The sequence below is a fragment of the Prinia subflava genome, chromosome 10, assembly GCF_021018805.1.
Source record: "Prinia subflava isolate CZ2003 ecotype Zambia chromosome 10, Cam_Psub_1.2, whole genome shotgun sequence".
Taxonomy (NCBI): domain Eukaryota; kingdom Metazoa; phylum Chordata; class Aves; order Passeriformes; family Cisticolidae; genus Prinia; species Prinia subflava.
In genome coordinates this window covers 7,663,055-7,678,293 of record NC_086256.1, presented here as the reverse complement: position 1 = coordinate 7,678,293, position 15,239 = coordinate 7,663,055, and the positions used below count along the sequence as shown (strand labels likewise).

General features: G+C 41.7%; 1 protein-coding gene and 1 long non-coding RNA gene across 2 annotated transcripts in view; one reads left to right on the top strand and one right to left on the bottom strand.

The window, feature by feature from the left end:
- Positions 1–15,239, top strand: part of SLC5A9 (solute carrier family 5 member 9) — a 144,311-nt gene that overhangs the window by 31,496 nt on the left and 97,576 nt on the right. The window lies entirely within an intron of this gene.
- Positions 1–15,239, bottom strand: part of LOC134555321 (uncharacterized) — a 36,640-nt gene that overhangs the window by 18,735 nt on the left and 2,666 nt on the right. The window lies entirely within an intron of this gene.

The following is a 15,239-nucleotide window of genomic DNA, read 5'->3' as shown; positions in this document are numbered from 1 at the left end:
AGGATAACCAGAAAATTGTTCTTTTCCAGAGTTTTGTGGTAATGCTGCCAGAAAGAAGGGCATTGTAAGGGATGTGTGTGCTGGTTTTGGAGTACTGTCTCTCAGACCATATTTCATTTTAGCTGCTTTCTCCTTCCAAATGCTCAGGGACATTTTCTGGAAGGGACTCATTACCAAACAGTGAAGTACCTCCTATGAGAAAGTGCAGAAACAGTGAACTCTACCTGCTACCAGGATTGTCTGATCATTTATTTTTCATATTCATAATACCCTGTGAGCATCACTGGCTGCCAGAGAACGGACCAGGACCTCACAGGTCAAAGCAAAAATCTTGCTACTTGAGCTGGCAGAAGTGCTAATTTGTTTTCCCTCAGAAAGGAGTTAGGAAAACAAAGTATATTCTATTTTAGGCCTTGAGTGAGCCACCTGTCAGGGTACAGATAAACAGCCAAATCCTATTTACACCTATTGATGCTACAACATCATGTACCTGTATCCCATTTAGAAAGCTGTAACTAGTGAATGTGGATTTCATCAGTTACTATTCCCTTTGCATATCAACAGATAGCTGAATAGCTGAACAGCAGAGTGATTTGGCAATCTTCCTGAAAAAGTCTGTGAACATGTAAAACACATATACATATTATTTTAATTTTGCAAACAAAGACCACTCTATGTTTAAAGATTTAATTCACAGAGCAAAGCTTCAGATGGAAACACAACTTGTCTAGGTGTGGTGGACAAATAGCTCTTTAAGCGACTCTTCAATGGCTCCCAGGCCATCCTCTTAAACAATCAGAGGCACAATAAGCTGGTGATTTAGGTGAAGAGGCTTCTTATTGGAGAAATAGATCAATAGGATTTAATGGAAAAATCACTAATTTTTACTCCAGAGCCAACACTGATGACATGACTGGAAACTTGGTAGTTCTGAGTTTAGATTCTCAAGCATCTGACATATTCACATGCAAGATATTAATCTTTGCTCTGACACAGATCTTCCTTCTTGCATTTCCCCCCTCTCTCCTAGGACTCAAGTTTAACAAGCAGAAATCTACCTAACTTGCATTTCACATTTATCTTGCTCCAAAGTAAGATTCAGCTTTTTTTACAAGAAAAATTGATAAAAGGCCAATTGATGAAATGTGTTTACTAGGCCGTTTGTCAAAGAATAAAGACCCTGGAGATTTCATGATGGTGAAGACTTTGTGTGACAGGGATGTGCCCACATTTTTTCATATTCTTTCCTAGGTGATGGAAGCCTCTGGTTTTCAAACAGAAAGAAAATAGAGTACAATTATGTCCATGTCTATGTCTGAGTCTCCTGCATCCACCTCCTGTGCTCTTCTCAGAACTAAAAGGCAGTCACCCACTTTGGGATCTCCCCCCTGCAGCAAGACTGTGCCAGCTGTGAGGAGATCCTCATGTCCAAAAGAATATGATGCTGCATTTCTTGCAACAGCTTCTGGAGGGGAGAACAGCCTCTGCTGTTTGCCCTTTGAGGTTTAACTGATGTATCAACCCATCTATATATGCTTTTAGGGGTTTAGCCTAGCATGAATTCGTCTGCTAAATTCCTGAAGAAGCCATGAGCAAACACATGGTGAATCTGTACGTTGCTGTGGGATCTGGGTGATACTGTACATATGTAGAGAAGTCAGAGATGCTGTATCCTTAGCAGGATTTCCTAAATTACAGGCTGAAACATAGGAGAAGTCCATGGTCTAGGTCTCTTTCTCATTTTTTTTCCTCCTTGAAAAATTAAAAACATTGAAGTAATAAGGTCAGATAGGATGGGCACACAGGAGCTGAGGATATGAAGGGTTCAGTTTGCAGTCCCTACCCTGAACTGAGCATCTCCAGCAGCAATGACAAGACTTTTGTTGCTGTTCCCTGCAAATGAGCTTTTCTGGTTCCTTTTTACTCGGCAGCTAAGGGAATTCTGAGGTTCTGAGATTTTACATTTTAAGATGTATGTTTTAACTGTTCACTCATATAAAGCACAAACCTGGATGGAAAGAAAAACATTGCAATCTATTATTTACTCTGTTAATTGTTTCAGACAGCCAGCAGAGAACTCATGTAGAGGGAGAACCAATCTAAATCACTTTTATGAGCAGAGATAGTCGGTAGGGAATTTTGGTTTTACCGTGCTGCAGTTGGATATTTGGTATCAGGCTTCCTAAATGGACTTAATCTGAGATTATAGTTCTCTGTGGAGCCATTTGGGTCACTTTGTAATTGCCCAGCTTTCCACACTTCAGGTGATGAGAAGGACGTGCACAGGACCAGCATTCTTGTACTTATTTGGTTAAAAGAGGGATCCACATAACCATACATTTTTAGAAGCCCCAATAATGATCCCTGGGAACAGGGATATGCACTATGAAGTTGTGTTTCCTCTGGATGTATCATTGTGGTCTGGTTGGTTTAATTACAACCGTGACTTCCTCTCTTAAAACCATCACTCCTAAGGCATGGACAAGGAGGGATAGCTCATAAAACAAATTTTTGGCTGACTGTGATCAGCTCACCTCAAGATTTATTCCTGGGAAAGGATGTCAGCAAGTGAGACTGCAACCAGAAGGAACATCCAGGTACCTGCTTTGCAGTCTAGCTTTATTCCTTCAGCTTAGAAACTTTGCTGAACCCTGAAGTAGTCTTCAAGAAGACAAAAAACACCAGAGAAAAAAACAAAATATCAAACCTGAAATAACCAATGGAAAAAACAAATCAGTGTTTGGATCATGATTTCCTGTAAAACATACAAAGGACACAGAAGTTCAGGCAAAAATTAAGAAGAGATAAATTATTTAGGTCCCATAAGTCATATGGAAGCTGCATAGGGAGTTTTATTTTATTTTAGCTTTAAGGATCTAGCTCTCTAAATGCTCAGATTTTCTTTCTTTTTCTTTTTCTTGTGTCCCATATCTGTAACCATGAGAAATTGTTAGGGAGGCTGTAAGCCAAGCACCAGTGATGTTAGATCTATTTTCATGTGGACCAAAATAGACCAAGGAAAAGAACTAAACAAACTTGCCCTTTCTAGAATTAGGCAGGCTCCTCCTTGGTATTTAATAGTGGTGTGTATGGGCATCATGCAATTCACTTGAGTGTAATAGGATGAAGAAAAAACCCAGGAACTGACGTTGGAGGGTGATCAATCAACCTGCTCCTGTCCTTCACCTGGCTGTACACACGGTTCTCAAAGATAAACATCTTCAAAAAGCTCTGGAGAACTTCAGCACAGATAAACATGGTAAACATGATGTATCCAAAGGCAGCTTTTGCTTAAGAAGACCATGAAGTGCTGCTTTCTGAGGGCTGGAAGGGCAGGAGAAAAATGTTGTAGTTGTTGGCTTTTTCTCCTTGTTTGAGCACTGGCTACTGACTGCTATAAAGGCAGAGCACTGCCCAAAGGACCTCCTTTTGTGACTCAGTATAGTGGCTCATATCCTCTGTATTTGGCTTCTGCAAGATTTTCTGACTGACTTAGAAGGCTGGGTATTTTTGAGAAAGAAAGCATAGCCATGTTGCCACTTGTTTAACAGGAATAAGGGAAAAATCCTCAGTTAATTTCATTCCATTTTTTTCTAAGTGATACTTTTCTGTTGCTGACTCTGAATAATTTCAAATGAAATTTGTTGGACTTGAATATTAGAAAAAGTAATATGGAAGAAAACTGATGTGTGAGATGGATTAAATATATTGTTCATTGTTAGCCTTTTTAAAGAAGCTAAAAATCCGTTAGCACTCTCTTGTCACCTAGGTGAATAAGCAATATTTAGGTAGCATATGTTATATAATTAAATATAGTAATAGAACTTTATTTGTTAATATATATTAAAGCATATTGCATGTGCTAAAAATGCATGCAGTTATGTGGCTAGATAAATCAGAATGTTAACTGCATGGTTTATTCCCATGTAAAGAGTGTTCTCACACCAGATAGAGCTTCAGCCTGTACCTGCAAGGATTTCCCTGCTGTTACACTGCAAGTCTTACAATCCTTTCACTCAGTGATCTGTATTTTTGGAGAGAAGGTTTCTGGATCTTGTCCTTAGCAGTGTGTGGATGTTACATTGTCATTGAGTTGTGGAGAGGAGCGCCAGGGAAGGCTGTTTGCTGGGTAGGGTACAACCTCTCCAGAGGGTCTGGAAACCAAGGGCTGAGGGGAAGGATCTCTCCATACGTGCCCTCATCCACCCTTCACTGAACATCCACTGCCAGGTGTATCTTCTGCTGGGTGGACTTTTGCTTTGACCTGCTGTGGCTGTCTCTGTGTTCTGCTGTAATCCATGAAAAGCATGATTGCAGGTGAGGTAGTGTTGCTCCTAAACAGCTCTTGGAATGGCAAACCTGTCAGCAACAGAAACCTTTTGAATTTCATTCTGTTTTGGAAGAAAATGAGTCCCCAGGTCAGTCTGTGAGGTCACTCAATCACTCAGCACTTGGATGAGGAGAACCTTCCAGAGCACACTGCGAAAAGCACTAGCAGAAAGCTGGCTACTCGTTTGTGTTTCACACCTCCTTAATTACCCACCTGTGCTCCTTTTATTATCAAAGCTTGAGCAGGATTGCTCATAAAACAGAGGCCAAGAGGAAATTGCTGGTTTGCTCAGACTGCATCAGCAGCATAAAGTGGAATAATTTAATATCAGAACACTATGCCCCTTTCATTTTCATTTTCCTTTGTCCCTTCCATGGCACTGTGGATCCTGCCCACCCAACACCTACAATAAACTGAGCAGCACATACCTGTTGCTTTTTCTCAGTCTAACACGTAGACTTCATACAAATTGCCACCTTAGTCTCATGATTGGAAAATGAGTGGAAAACTGGTGAGAGGTCTCTTCAGCTGTAAGAAACTGCCCATGTTGCCATTGTCAGTCAAGCTGCTCTGTGAGAGAGATTTGAACAAAAGCACATCTTGGATTGGGAGGTGTAGGGAGTGTCCAGTCCACCCTGGTCAGGAGTAGCTTCATTCTCAGCAGTTTATTTCTAGATGTGGAAGAGTTTGTAAGACCTGTAGAGTTTCTAAGCAGAGTGTGTAACCTGGATGTGTGAAAGCTTGCTCCTTCTTGCAATACCAAACCTGATGCAGTTGTATCTCAAGTACGCAGCAATGAAATGATGATTCCCCACTGTGCCTGTTCTACTTGGTTCAGGGGATTTTTTGGGTCCTTCTCTTCCCTCATCTGGAGGATTCACTTTGTGTTGCTTTCACTCATCATTTTCCCATTTCCATTTATCTGGAACTTTACTCCAACCTTTTGGTGTCTTCACTGAAGGCAAACCCGTGACATTATGGAGAACTTGCTTCATGATCTGTGTTACTTAAAAAGAGATTGTGCCAGGAACATCACTTTCAATGACATCTTATGAATTTGTGATTCAAGGGTGGCACACTAGTGTGGATTTTTGAATGGGTAAAGTGGAAATATCCATGCAGTCCCTTTATGAATGATTTGCAACTGACCCCTGTTCAAGAAATAGGAAAGAAGGTTTTTTTATTCTTCCATATCTGTGCTAAATTTGGTTGAACCTAAACATTATTGGGTAATACTATAATGGATTTCTTGTCATGTTCAGAGACACAACAATGACAGACTTACAAGTTTGATTTCCTTTTTCATAACCAATCTAAAAGTAAAACCTTCTTACATTTTTGCTGACTTGTCCTTTACTCAGCTTCCCTCTGGAAGTGGTTCTTTGGTTATTCCATGTTTGTTTGGAAGTGCAGGGGTGCCTCAGTTTTCACCAAGGTGGTGTTCCAGTTCTCTATGTTGACTGCACCTTTATTCCACCTTGCCCAGGCCTTTTTATTGTCCTGCTTCTCTTCTTCATACCAGGACGTTTTATCCCAGCAGCTGCAGGTCCTGACATTTGCATTTCTTCCAAGTAGCAGAGCATATATGGTTTCTGTGTATGATGGAGGGAGACACAAAAGATATAAAAATATATTTTTTTAACATTTCTTAACCCTTTCCCCTGCAAAGCATGGTTCAGCAGAAACAGCAACATGATCACACCACCTGTGTCTATGACAAGACAGAAAGAGTCAAAGAGTCACCTTTAGGGTATAATTGCTGTTCATGAATCTGGCTCTGGAGGTTAAATGGAAGCTTTTACTTAAAAAAAAAAAAAAAAAGAAAAAAAAAAGAAAAAAAAAAAAAGAGAGAGAGAGAAAGAGAGAGAGAGAGACAAACCATTCTTTACTGGCACAGAAAGTGATGAGCTTGAAGTTGGTCTGTAACAGAAAGGTGAGGTTGTTGTCTACTTTTGTTTTTGCTCCTGTTTTTCTTGCCCAGACTGCTGTATCCGGTAATAGGTCAGGGAGGGAACACAGAAGTTCAGGCTATGCCTTCACTGGAAGAAAACATCATGTTCTTCCTTTGGGTTCACTGTCATGAGGCACCTGGCCTGGGGTGAAAACCTAGTGGAGACAAGTTTGTTGTGTGAACAAGTGTGAGCAGGCCACAATAAAGGTTATGGTAAGAAGCCACATTTACCTCTCACCACATACTTTTACTACTGCTGCTCCATCTTCTCTGGGGTTTTGTCATTTTGTTTCCCATCCCATCAAACTCAAAAAGATATGAGCCTCTTCCTTCAGTGAAAAAAGCCTCTCTGGCTGTGACAAAGCACTTGTGCAACATAAATCCTAGCAATTCTTTCCTTTGATTTTATTTTTGGTTTTGGTAAAGTCAGTGTTTTTCCTTCTCACCTGACGTCCTTGCAAAATTATCTGAGGTACAACCTGAGTGCTGAAAATGATGACTGATTTTCAGCATAATGTCATAAATGGCAGATTGCATGAGTCTAGGTAGATGAAAAGGTCAGATTTTGTGATTTTTAATTGTATTGTTGAACAGATTCCATACACATGGCTACTTCATTGACCATCTTCTACTTCCTGCTGTAAACAGTTCGACTTGACGATCTTAAAGGATTTTCCATCTTAAATGATTCTATGATTTTATGAAAGGCAGAACAAGGGGTCTGGCAAATTGTGAAGAACAAAGCTCTGGTAATGGAGAGTGGAGATAAGAATTTGGCTTTGCAGGTTTTGGCAGGTTTGTGGCATTTTATCCATGGAGAGCAAAGGAAGAAAATCACAAACATGCAGCGACAGGGAAGAACTGTCTTCTCTCTCAGACTCTTCCTGTGCTATTCTTGTCCATTTTAACCTCCCACTTTTTGAAACAAATATGATGGAAACAGATAAGAACTGACTTCAATTAAGTCTGATTCTTTCTTCACCTTAAAGAGGAATTCAGGAAGCTCTCCACAGCCTTCTTTCTCTCTTTGAAGTGTTGACTTATCATCCTCCTGCCATTAAAACATAATGGGCTAGCAGTGGGTGTGCTGAGATTTGGCACCCAGTGGGGAACCCCACCTAATCCTGCATCATTACCTGATCCAGTCTGGCTTATTTTCCCAAGACACTGACCCCATCTTCACCATACAAAGCAGAAAAAGGGGAGGACAAGAGAACTATTGTAGAGGACTTAGTCTAAGCCAGACACTCTCTGTGTAGGTGTCACAGAAGATGGTTTCAAACACGACCACATAAGCAGGCGTCTGCAGGAGGGCCTGCCAGCAGACCCCCATGAAGAGGAGAGATGTAGGGGGGATTTTATCAGGTGTTTGGGTGCATTTGATCACAGGGTGCCTTTATCTTCCCCACACAGAGGGTTGTGGTGACTCACCGGTCACTCAGTGGAGTGGAAACAGCTTATGGGTCATAGCAACAAACAAACAAGGATGGGAGCCAGAGAGACAGAAGACATCTGCTCCAGCATCACTGGCCTTATCTCTGTCACTTGGCTGCATGCAGAGCACTTTGGGTCTGGTCTGTCAGCCCTGTAGAAAACAGAGCTTTGGCTGCCATGGAGCTGTGGGTGCGGGATGGAAGGATGTGGGGGAAAATGGGCTTTTTGCTTTCAGCAGTGGCTGTGGTTTCCTTGGGAGACAGACAGCAGTTACTGCCTCGATGAACCCATTTCCCAAAGACAGTGTCTCAAATGCTCTTGTCTGATTGCTTTTCCATCTGAGCCATGAACAGCACCAGAGCAGGGATTCACCTTCAGTCAGTGTTTCTTCAGCAGTGGAAATGGAAATGAACTTGCGTTGTCATGCTGTGCACACATGCACTCTCCATGTCCCTTCTGGCACAGCAAACAAACCACAACACAGTGCTCACAAAGGGCAGTCCGTGAAGTGCTTCCTGTGGAGAAGAAGGCTGCTCCCTGTCTTTACCTGCTGTGTGGTGGGAAATGTGTTTGACAGCCCCATCTAGGGGAAAAAAAATCTCAAATATTACTCAGGAGTTAATCTGCACAGGAACACATCTGCTTCACTGCTCCTGACCTGCTGGTGCCCTGCCACACCATCCAGACACTTCTTCTGGTGGCTGCAAAAGGCTCAGATAGGGCTGGGACTGCAGATGTTCCCCAGAGGTGTGAGAGGAAAAATGAAGCAAATATGAGGATTTTTGGCTCTTTTTCCCCTCTCCCTGCTTCTCCTGCTTTTGCTTAATTTTGCTGGCCTAGCCCTGAATGTTTGGGAATATTTTTTTCCATTAAAATGGAATTAATTCATCTGAGCTGTAGATTAATAGCTCCATTCATTGTAGTCACCTGTCACTACTTGTTCATAGATGGTGAAAGGAAGGGTAGAGGCAGGTAATTGCAGGTATTTGGCATACCTGGGCTTTTCCCAGGCCTGTTTTTCTTTCTCCTTTTCTCTCTGTGTCCAGTCAAAACCAAGGCTGTCCTGTTCACTCAACACAGCCTTGATTTTAAGGCTATGAAAACAGCAGCAGGCAGAAGATTTCAAGAAGAGCACCACTGCATGCACGCCTGTGTTGTGTGAGATGATCTGTAATGATTTTGGCTTCTGACAGTGGCTGATCTGTGCAGTAGTGCACAGATCAAAGGCCATAAAGAAACAGTACCTAACCACACAAGACTGACTGGTAAGTAACACCAACACCTCATGAAAATCAAAGTAAAATGTTCAGAGTCTTCATTTCTTTGCAGGACTTCTCATTTAAAAGTCCAACTTAGAAAAGCAGAAGACAAAATATAATGTATAATTTGGGCTGGATCGTGAGACTTGGTCAAAAAGTTTTACTGAGCTGAGGGAAGAAATTCCAACTTTTATTGTCTCTGTTCAGCTCACTATCTGGAACATAACTTCCCAGCCTCCTCTTTACCTTTTTTTAAAACCAAAACTTAAAAGCATTCAAGTCCAAGCACAGCAACTTAGTCACATCAGCAGCCAGAACTGAGCTAGGAAATCAGATCCAAACACCATTTCTGTCAGGTTGACCTTTGTTATTTTTATCTCTTTTGGGGGTTTCAGGTAAGTGCTTTCCACCTACAACTTGGTTCTTGGTTTAGTTGTGCTTTCTCTCCAATCATTTGATCAAAGGTTTCTAAATGGAAGACTGGCTACAAGTGACCATGACATTACATAACAAGTTTCTACCAAGTAACCATTTATGCCAAGACTTTAAAGCTTTCAGGAACTATTAATTTTTACACAAATAATGGTGTATTTCCTAATAACTTCAGCTAACATGACATGATGAATAACAGGGAACTGAAATCATCAAGGAAGTAAATCTGTTATGAACTCAAACCAGTCATTTTTTTAGTTGAGTTTTGGTCCAGCTACAAAGAAAGTTTTGCTCTGCTGGTTGGGGTTTTTTTGAGTCCCACATAGTCTTCAAAGTAAGAGTGTAGGTTCAGTTCTGGGTTTGAAAAGAAATAACAATTCAAATCAGTTTTCAATTTGGGTTTGGGTTCGATTCAAAGCTGTCAAGCATATTCACAGAGTGATTAAAACTGTTCCAACAGTTCTGGCCATGAGGAAGGTAAGGCAAACCCAGAGGACGTGCAGATCTGGACAAGTACTCTTGCTATTAGCTAAATTTTTCTATTACCTAAATGTTCTTGCAGACCAAAGCCCCATTGTTTTAGGCAGGGCAAGAAACAGGTAGTAAGAAATCAACCCTGGCCTAAAAAAATCTTCCTGTCTACAGACACAAAGCTAGAGATGAGAACAAAAGAAGTGATATTGTCTTTCTCAGACGAGGAACCGAGGCACGGGGAGGTGAAGTGACTTGGCAAAGGCAGTGCAGGAAGGATGGAGCAGAGATGGAGGTGCAGCTGGGAGCCCCTGGCCACAGCCTGTCCCTCCTGCCTCTCCCCGCACCCGGCAGAGCTGCAGAGAGCAAGGCACAATGGTGACCCCAGCGGCTGGGGAAAGAGGGCAGAGAGAAGCCCCGTTTATTTTTCTTTCTGCTACTTTATCTCACTTCAATGGGAGCGGTTGAGGATGTCGGGGATAAATGAAAACAACTGTTGGGCATCGGTCCAAGTGGTTAACAAAGAACCCCAACTCTTTTAAGTCCTACAACTAAAAGGTGCTGGCGTAAAAAGAATAGCATTTTTCTTTGCAGAAATCATTTGTTGAACTCTCTAGTTCTGAATAGGATTCCTTACCTTCTCCCATTTTTTTTCTCCCAGAATTTAAAAACATATCACACAAAAATACCATATTTCTCCTTATATGCCATATTAGATGTTTCCTGAGAAACCCTGTGGTGTTGTTTGCATGTGACATCAGTGTGAGGTCCTGCCTTAAATGACGTTTATTAGAAACCCAGTGTGATTATCCCCCTCCTCATTCCAAAATCATACTCTGGAACTGGGTCATATTCCAGTACGGGTTCCTATTTTCATCCTCAGCTGGACAGAAGTGTTCCTGCTTTCTGTGGCTCTGTGGTGCATCTGAAAGCACCTGCCCATCCTCGGCAGGGAGGAATGCAGCACTGGAGAGGGAACGTGGGCGGGTTCAGTATGGAGTTTCTCCTGATAGCACGGTGGAAATTCTCTGGAAAATTCAATAAGAAGCCAAGGGAAAAGGCTGGATTTTTGAGAGGAAATTGCTGATGCAATAAAGCAGAACAGACAACCAGAATATCTTAAGTAACCCAGCAAAGAGGCTGACCGGTGTAACTTGGGCTGTGGAAGAGGTTTTGCCTGGAGAGAGAGACTTTCTGCAGCACTGGGAGCATATCAGTGCCAGGGTGGGAACATGCAGGGGAAATTTGGCTTTGAGGCTTTGATGCCCGCAGTGGGGAGATTTTTTAAATGAACATGAAGCTGTGAGTTCCCTGTCAGTTTGCATGGCAAGGCTGAAATTGTATTTGAGACTTCAATATTGCTTGAGAACAGCAGACTTTCACCTACCCTGTGCTTAGTACAGATCAAGCAGTGGAGCCCAGCTGTTTTATTAGTGTGGGCCAGACCTTGTCATTATAAAATTCTGTACTGTAGTTGAACCTTGGGTTGAAATCTAACAAGTCAGGTGCCAACAGTGGTCTAATTGCTTAAAAGAAAACAAGAAAAAAACCCCGAACAGAATGTATGCACAGGGGAAAAGTATATTATTTTGCTTAGAAAAACCCACAAATATTCATCTCAAAAAATCTGAAAAGCATAAACTTGGGCCCATTGTTTGGAGGTGACACATTATGGCCTGTGAGTCCTTTTGCTATCTCTTCCCTACCTCTCTCTAAAGTTTTCCCTGTCTAGTTACAACATGGTGAAAGAAACAGCCAATTTGACATTTCCAATTCCTCTTTTGTTCTGAACTTCTGTTGTGGGAACAGAACAAAGGAAATGGAGATCCCTGGAAAGACTGTGAAGAAGAGGCCATTTACACTACCTTTCCCATACACAACCTTAAAACAGGGCCTGTCATACCTGGCTCTTTCCAATCCTCAGCTATCAGCAGAGACCTCAGTCCCAGGGACAAACTGCCTTTATTCATGTGCACAGCTGATGTGACAGTTTATGGAACTGGCTGATCTGCTGGCTGAAGTCCATCCCATCCAGGCATCCAGTCTCTCTATTTCTCTTGTTAGCTGTTTAATAGTGAAGCCAAATGCCCCTGAAAACATTAATTCAGCCACTTTCTATGACAGTTTTTACAGTTTCAGTTAATTATGTACATTGGCCTTTTCAACCCGAAACTCTTGTCTTTTTCTTAATGCACAGGAAAATCTCACTCTGCAGACTGAAGTTATCATGGGGACACATCTGCCTCTGCTGCCAGCAAAGCCCTAAGTGGGAAGGTCAAAAAGTCCTCCAGAACCACATGCTTGTTCCCTCCTGGGTGCCAGGCACTACTTGCATTAGAAGGATGAAGTGGTGAAAGAGCAGAAAAGCTCTAAAATGAGCTTTTCATGAGGTCAGAGGTTCAGTGTGGGAGTTCTTAGCACAGGAAAGTGGTTCCCATCCAGTACTTCCTAGGAGGCCTTGGGGAATTGGTAGGTGCCTCCTGTAGAGCAGGCATCAGTTGTCTTCTCTGCCTGTTGTGGCTGTGCTGATGCAGAGGTCTGGCAAGGTGCAGGTGTGGGAAGGGGCTGAGGAAGGTGCAGCCAGAAGCTCACCCGGCAGTTCTGAAGAGACCAGGACGCACTGTCAGCTGAAAAAATTGAGCCACAGGCCCCTTGAATTTCTTCAGCTTGGGAGAAATGTGGGATTTAGTACATCTTTCTATCCTTTACCCATCCATAAGGCAGCAGTTACACCAGCCAAACTAACTCCTCACCAGCAAGCTGGGAAAATAAACCCATTTTCATCATCATTTATGAAATGCTTGGATTCCTTTGTGATAAATGACATAGAAGAGGCCACAAGGAAATGAATAATTCCAACTTCAGAAGAGAGTTTGAGTAGTGTGCTGAAAAGAGATGACCTTGGGACCACATGTTGATTGTGGATGTTAAAGTAAAATATCCAGCATCTCCATATTAAACTAGCACTACTTGCAGGCTGTTACATGAGGCAAAGATCTTACCAAAACCAAAACCAAGCAAAACCCAAATGAATAAGGATATCTTTCAGACACTGGCAATTCCATAGCTGCCAGAATATCCATTAGATTTTCTGGACTGGTATATGTCTAAGTAGGGAATATCTAATGGTGTCAGAAAACTTGGAGGGTGAACAAAAACCACCATGTGAAGATTTACATGATAATATTATCAGTGTAGGAAAACCTTGCAGGAGCATCTCTCTTGCTGTCTTCTTTGTGCAAACCCAGAATATCCCATATGGGTCTGGGTGCTTCTTTCCACTCTACTGTGCAGGAGGAAGGGAAAGAAAAAGGAGCAAAATCAGCTGGCCTGATTTCACTTTCTGTTTTCTCAGACCACAGTAATTCCACCACTGTGAGCAAGATCAGAATTAGTCTCTAAATATTTATTTAGAACTCCTTGAGGATGACAGAAAGGAAAAAGTGGGGATGTGCTGAAACATTGCCCCAGGCACATTCAGCAGTTTTTAAAAAAAATTCACTTCCATGCAAATTGTATTTCATCAGCTAATTAAGAAGGTATTTATCTTCTGCTTTAATTAATATCTTGTCTCTTCCTTCCGAAATACTTAATCATGGAATGAAATCATCACAGAAATATTGCCCTGAAGTTAGTATCAGCATTTTGTATCTCAGAAAATCCGACATGTATGTGTATGCATATATATATATGTGTGAGTGTATATTTTAATAGCAGTAATTATAAACTACTCTGCCAACTTACAGAGCTGCTTTACATTTCTGGCTTGCTGCCAAGCTTTTTTTTCCCAGTGCCTGATGAATAGCAACTGTTGTGTACTCCAGATCTGTGCTCCATTTAAGCAATATCCCCAAAGAAATCGGCCTCCTTAGCCATTAAGCACAACTTTGTTAGGCAGTGCCTGGAGCGATTGACAAAACCTATTTGTTAACTAAAAACTGTAATCAGTGGTTTGTGTATCAGCAGCATAATACTCTCAGTAAGGCTGCAATATAATGGACGGAAAATCGGTTATTTCCTGAGCATCAACAACCAATTTTCCACCAGTTAGGCTAGAGGTGCATATCCCAGAGGTATGTAGGAGTCAGAATTAACTAGTGCCAGCTTAAGCATGGGAAAGATACTAGCAAGGCATATGGGAGTGGGCTTTCTAAACAAAATGGATAAGCCATGCTGGAATATATTTATTGCCGCCTGTAATTCAGCTTTAAGTTACAAATCTTGCTGGACTATTGATGTTGGATTGAAATAGAATGCATTTTCTAGGAGAAGGTTTAGTCCCTGTCATTTGTAATATCTCAATCCAGACTGTTTACAAAGGTGTTAAACAGAAGTTATGGGCTTGTGGGAGGTGCTGCAGAAACTTTACCACAAAAGAGAACAGCTTGAAGATAATAATCCTATCCAGGCTTAAAAAAAAAAAAAAATTATGAATTTTTGAGATGGAGCCTCAATTCTTTAATCAAACCTCACTCTTGCCATTAAATCAGTAGGCAACGTTCAGTCTGTTCTGAGCATCACTACCATGAGTGTCATCTTTCCACTCATCTTGGAGACATTCCTCATCCAGAATCCTTGATTCAGCTCAGCTAATCCATTAATATAAATAAAAACAAACACCAGCAGGATGTAGCTTATCAGTTATTCCTGAAATGTTCTTATCTCTTCTAGAGTTTCTCACTGGGAAATAATGTGCAGACTTTACCCCTCTCCCTTTCTGTCAAACCTGGGGCTGGAGTGCTCCACAATTGCTAAACTGAAAACCAACAGTCATAAGCCTAACTGGAACAATTCACTCACTGCAGCACTCTTAGACATTTTGGAGATTTTTGGAATTTCTCTTATGAGTCAAGAGCTGGAAAGCCAGGTCCCAGAGGCAAGAGACTGCACGTGCCATCAGCCAATAGCACAGAGAGGTCATGGGACCCAGGATTCAAGCCCTTAAGTGTGTATAGGAAATCTCACTGTGCTAACAATTCCCTTCTTTATTTCTCCTCTTAACATGGTACATTATTTGAACATTATTAAGTGAACCCTTTGTTAGAGAGCATGACAAATCCCCAACTAAGTGGACGCGTGATGCCGCTGGACTGAGTGGCCTGTGAATCTTGCTGCTCTAAAGAGAATGATTGCAATTCCTTGTGACATTTTTCACTGAAAAGATGGATTAATAGGCAGGCATGTGCTGGGGCTGTAAGTTACAACTTATCTCAGAAAGTTTAAACTTTATGCCTTTGCATGCCTAAGAAGTCATTTTTAAATGCAGCTTTAGTCTTTATGAGTCCCTGTGGATCTCTGTACAAATCTGGAGCTGCAAAGACTGTCCAGGCTTTTTGATGAGGGCCTGGGAGTTCAGATAGAG